This window comes from Equus caballus, chromosome 21 (assembly GCF_041296265.1).
Source record: "Equus caballus isolate H_3958 breed thoroughbred chromosome 21, TB-T2T, whole genome shotgun sequence".
NCBI lineage: Eukaryota > Metazoa > Chordata > Mammalia > Perissodactyla > Equidae > Equus > Equus caballus.
The window spans coordinates 30,604,762-30,611,094 of NC_091704.1; positions in this window are offsets into that span (position 1 = coordinate 30,604,762).

Here is a 6,333-nt window from a genome sequence, read left to right on the forward strand (position 1 = left end):
CTCATTAAAAAGCAAAGCATATCGTGTGGAAAGACAGAGTTATCATCAACCTCTCATTGACTGGGAAGATAACACAGAGGAGGTGGAGGTAATTAGTAGGAACCTTGGGGGCATACAAATTATTAGCTTGCGAAATTCTGTTCTTAGCTTAAAATACCTATGCCTTTTCCCAAAGCTCGTTTTTAAAAATTGAGTTATTTTCTCCTTTGGTTTTGCTTTGTGTTTCTTGATTTTTAAGAGACAAAGATCCAAAGCAATCATCTTAATGTGGAATCTACTCTGCACTTGGTGCTGACTCATGCCTGCCTTGGGCAAATCATTACTGCCTCCTTCCTCAGTTTCTCCATCCACAAAACAAGATAATAATGGCTCCCCCACAAGCTTGCTGCGTGAGTTCATTAGCTCATGCTGGTGAAGCATTTCTAAAGATGGAACATCTTGATTATCAGTACTTTTGATATTTATATACTTTGGGACACACTCTGGATTTTTTATTGAGACAATAAATCTCAAGTTTCTCTTCTTTTGATTGTATGTGTCAGTATGATTTGGTCTTTTAAGAAAAGAAAATATTGTGAACTGTTGGTTAATTTGTTAATGAAGTATGCTTTACCTTGAAGGCTTAATTGACAGACTATTCCCATGGTATTCATAATAACTTGTAAGTGCTGGGAAGCATGAAGAAGACTGTCTTGGTTTCTTATGTTTTTGTTATTTTTTAATTTTTGAAACTCCAGATTTTTTCTCTACTGTATAAAACCAAAGAACGTTGAGAGCATGAATCCCAAATGTAAGAATTCCTATCTTTACTTGGATACTTCCTTTGATAATTTCTAGATTTAGTGAATTTCATCTTTTTAACTTGAAGTTTGTTTTTGTTTTTTTAAGAATTCTAGATCTGCAAAACACACCAGACATAGCTTATTATCAATGAATCAGCATACACTTAGGGAGCGTCTTCTATCTACAGTACTAGTATAGATGATGTGGCTCAGTGGTTCTCAGAGTGTCGTCTCTGGACCAGCATCACGCAGGAACTTGTTAGAGAGGTGAATTCTTGGGCCGCGCACAAGACCTCTGAATCAGGAACTCCGGGAATGGGGCCAGCAGTCTACATTTTAACAAACCCTCTGGGTGATTCTGATGTTCGCTGGGGTCTAAGAAGCACTGCTCTGGAGGATACGAGTTGAGTTAGAGTGTTTGTAACTTGTAAACTGTCCACATCTGTCCTCGTTGCCAGCCTTTGGACTGACATTGTCTGTCAAAGCACACCTTCCACAGAAGTGCATCCATCTACGAATCACGTACTTGTGCTTTTGGGTTTAGTGTGAGAAAGACTCTCTATCATCACTTCTTGCACCTCCACTCTATAAACAGGAGTAGGTGTTGAACTTGTCCTGGGAGTGGGAGATTCTCTTCCTGAATCCAATTCCTCTTGGTTCACCATAAGCCCCACGCTGTGGGAGTTAGACAAGGGCCCACAGATGTGTGGACGGATATTTAGAGGCTGTGAAGGGGGCAGCCCAGCATCTGAAAGCAGGTACGATGCAGGGTTGCAGCAGTAGGAGGGGCAGCTCTTGGTTTGTTCCTGTGCTTTTGGCACTGGGTTTGTGATGCAGGCATTTTAGCTGGGTAGAGTCATGGGACTGTCCCAGCTGGATTCTGCCTTCCCATGTAAATGAGATCTTTCCCACTAGGTAATGTGGTTTTACCCTCACTTGCAAAAGTAAATAGCTGGAGCTCTGGTCCCTGCCAGGGAAGGAATGTTCCAGAAGCTGCCTGGTAGCATTTTGTGGGGTTGGTGGGGCAGTGGGATGTAATTACCACAGATATTTGGGCCTCTTGCGGATAGAGCAAGGAGTTAGGAGCAGGAAATACTCTTCAGCTGGCCTAGCAGGAAAGGAATGTTTCCTGGTCTCAGCTCTGCAGGTCTGATAGGCGAGGTGTTCCTAAGCTTGCAGCTGATGTCCTTAGTGTTCTGTGTGCAAAGATGCTCTAAAGCGTGGAGTGTACAACCAGTTGCCTGGGAAATTGCAGTATGTTAGGAGATACAACAGGGCAAGGGCATAAAGTCCATCCTGTGCCTTAATAGCAGTGGTGGGTGAGGGCAGGAGAGGAAGTTCTGTCCATCCCTGGCTGCGATGGAGTCAAGAGCTGGCTTCATAGGTGGGTGTACATGTGCTGGGTCTGCCAAGTCTTGGCCCTATTCTGTGAAGCTGGGTTGGTGGGGAGGAAGGAGCTGAAAGGGAGGTGATGGCTTAGTAAGCTCGCTCCATGGGATGTTTTGTGATAGCAGCCTCCTGGAGCATCCTCTCTTCTTCCCTACAGGCTCCCAGTTCCTATACAGTTACTGGCTCCTCCATTTTGAAGCAGCCCACTTCTTGGAAATTTCCTTGACAGAGCTGTGGACCTGGGTACTGACTGCTCCCCACGCCACTCAGCTAATTCTAGAGTTCCAGAACATTGAGGGACCCCTAAAGATTCCTCCTGGGTTCTTTCCCCATTATCTTTCCATCCTATTGGTCAAAGAGAGGATCATTTTTGGAGATCTACTGTTTCCTACGGTATTTGACGGAGCTGGTGCCCACGCTTATGAACACCATGCTTATGGTGGAAGAAAAGGTTCCATCACTGATGTTGCTGATGCCAGCCTGAATGAGTGTCACACAGCTGCCTCTGTCTCACCTGCTTTACATGCACAAGCCCTTTATCCCTACTGTGGAGCAGCTGGTCCCGGGACCCCTGGGCCGGCGTCACTGGGAGAGGGACTATGTCTCCAGCAGAGAAGCTCTGTCATCTGCAGGATCACAAAGTGAACCTTCATGGAGCTGCCTAGGATATGTGTACTATTGTGCCCGACTTTCAACTTCCCTTGCTGTCAGGGGACTGCCTGGCCCTGAACAGTGAGCTCCATCAGGCCAACTTCAAGCGCTCTAAGGTAAGACGTGGAACCTTGTTCTTTCTCTTCTGGGGTAGTATTGGGATGGTGCTAAGTGCTCAGGCCTGTCTCTTTTTAGACAAAGAAGCTGTTGAAGGTGACACTAATGTGACCTAGCATTAACGTCGTATGTTGCATCTTCCCCCCGTGGGACCTTATTTATATTTGTCCAAAAGAAACACCAGTTTCCTAAAGATTGTTCTGAAGCAGCCCTGGTCTGGGAGCTTCCCTACACCCTCTTTCTCCTTTCCCACTTATCTTCGCCTAGTTTACTGATGCCCATAGTACAGGGCTGTGGCTATTATAGCGTCCACCCTCCTGTCCTTTTTCCTGCAGAGGGAAGCTCCCGCCTGCTTTTGGCTCTTCCAGGGCTGTGGTCCCATCAAGGTCAGGCTTTTATCCTTGATGGTCGAGGATGAGGAACACAAGGTGAGTCTGTACCATGTGAACACATACCAGAGAGAAAAGTATGACTGCTTTTGAGCCTGGAGCCTCCCCACCTTCGCTCAAGTCTCAGGACTCTAGTGAGGGGCTAAGATTGGTCCTCATAGTGAAAGCTCTTTGAAGGGAGGTGAGATTTGGTTTCTATCTCTTCAGTGCAGTTAGAAGGATGGCGTTATGGGAGTAACCCCTCCTTGGATGCTTATCTTTGACATAGGCAGAGGCCCCTCTAGTCCTGTTCTTGCCTCCCCTGTTGCTGAGGGAGCTGGGCTCATTGTGTGTCTGGATGTCTGAGTATTGTTTTGTCCTAGATTGTTGGCCAAGCTCAGTGCCGCCTTGGGGATCCTTTAGGTGGGGAAGGAAGACCTGGAATGGGTATGTGTCTGCCCTTGGAGTGAGGATAAAACTGTTACTGGTGTTGAGTAGGGTTCTACTTTAGATCCTTTCAAGCTACTCCCCTGCTCCTGTCCTTCTCTGTACCATAGGCCTGGGGCTAGGCCAAAGCTGGGCCGGGCCTCGGAACATCAATTCCTTCCCACCTCGCATTCCCAGCCTGTTTGGAGCGAGGCAGGGCTCTTATCCAAGGGAGCACTCTGTCACAGGCTAGCCACTGGTGCAGGACACCTACGCCTTAGCTGCTAGTGAGTGTCGGATGAGAGCCTGAGAACCACGGGGCTTGGAGGACATTGCTGGAGACGACTCTTGCTGGAGGGGTCCTTTGGTTTCACAGAAGGGTTAAGTCTCTCATCATTTAAGGAGCTTTCTGCCTAATGACTGCCTAACTTAATTATATTAGCTTTTTTACTATCTTTAATAAAACTCTCTAACCACGATACTTGTGGATGTCTTTTGTTAGATCCCTATCACTTAATGTCCTTGAGCATCTGAATGAGAATGAGTGACTGTATGTTGGATCTCAGATCTTATTGTCAAGGGTCACAGCAGAGAGAAGCAACTCAAACGCTCTTTGAAATATTTGTCCATTATAGTGTTCACTCAAATGACTTCGGGTTTTAGGTCCTAAAATCTAGCTACAAAAAATATAAGGGAGTACTCCGATGTGGATATTAATTTAAAAATTGCTTGTTAGATTTTGGTGCAGAAGAGAAACTGAAAGTTCAAGATGACACTCTGAGTTTACTCAGCACCTTCATAGTATGGCACGGTCTGTCATAAAATCCTAGAAGGGGGATGAATACATCGCTTACATTTGGAAATAATCTTAAATTGCTGTGTTCAGCGTTCTCAGCAGATATTCGCAGTTCTCCATGTTATCCTGTGTCTTGTGCCATAATCTCTGTGGTTGGCAGTGTGGGAGAATGGTGGACGGCATGGGCTGAGTTAGAGAAGGCGGAACAGCCCCCGGCTCCTGCCTTTCCCAAGCTCTGTCTCAGACGTGTGGTGGATCCTAGGAAGCAGGGATGCACTAACTTGTTCATTGCTAGACTTTTAGTACTCCTGCAACTGAACTTCTAACAAATTTACGGAAGTAGTTTGTGCTTTAAATCTAAAGAATAGCAAAGTATACAAACGGAAGGCCCACCTTCCACCACCAGTCCTATCCTGAGGTGGATACTGTCAGGGCTGATATGTCCCTGCCGGACGGCTTGCTTTATATATAAACACAGTTAAAAAGAAATCCTGTATCTCCTTACCAAGGAGTCATAGCGATGTTTCAAAATTATATCACTTTATTCGTGGACACTAGTTCTTTTGTAGTATCTAAGTAGTTCAGTAACCCATTTAACTAATTCCATTGTTGGTGGACACTCAAAAGATATTTAAAGTTACGTGCTGTTACAGTGCTATGATCAGCTTTGAGCATATATCTTCATGCACTAGGAGAATGTCTATAGAGGAAAGTGCTGGACGTAGAGCTGCTGGTCAGAGATGTGACTTGGTGTTGCCACACTACTGACTTCACTCTGAAAAGGTGGTCGGTTTATATTCTCATCAATCGTGAGTCTCCATTTCACCCCCACCATACAGGGCAAATGAATTTTTGTTAATCTAATTGTTTTAAGTTGCATCTTTAAAAATTAACTTGAATGCCTCTTCTAGGACATTTGAATTCTTTGAATTTATCAATCATTTTTCAGTTTTTTAGATTGAAACTCTTAACAACATGTGGTGCGAATGTACTCAGGTTTAAGATATCTTTTCTACTTGGAGGTTTTATACAGAAAGTCAGTCACTGCTGTATTGATTCTGGGTGTTAAACTTACTTAGTTTTCCCTATAAAAAGATCATACGCATTCTTACTTTCTAGTTTTCGTGTTTATGGTTTTATTTACATGTTTCTTCCTTCTGAAATTTGTGTAGGGAGAGGTGGAGGTCTCGCAGACCCCCTTGTGTCCAGGGATGTCCGTGTGATGTTCTGTTCAATGAGGTATAAGTGAGAGTCTGCAAGCTTTCCAGAAAAGATCAGCTTTGGAGCTAGGGCCTAATGTGTAGTAATAAAGAACAACATTGCTGGAGGGATGTAATAAAGAGGGCAAAGAAGAACGCTGCAATGAGCCGGGGTTCCTTAGGGCAGAGCTCAGCAAGCCTTTCCAGTGAAGGGCCAGGTAGTGGCTCTCTTAGGCTTCATGGGCCATGTGTTCTCTGTTGCAGCTACTCAAGTCAACCATTGTGGCATGAAACCAGCCATAGAGGAAACATAAACAATGGGCATAGCTGTACTCCAATACTGCTTTCTTCATGGGCACTAAAATTTGAATTTCATATAATTTTCACTTGTCACAAAACATCCTTTCACTTTCTTTTCAACCATTTAAGCAGGTGAAGACCATTCTTGAGCTGCACAGATGTTGATTGGCCCATCAGCCACAGTTTGCTAATGTCTGCCCAGGGTATCATTGAGCAGGTGGGCCACTGCCGGCAGCTGCCTCTTCTGACCTGTATGAGAAAATACATAACTATTTGTTTAGGCCGCTGTAGTTTTTTTGGTCATT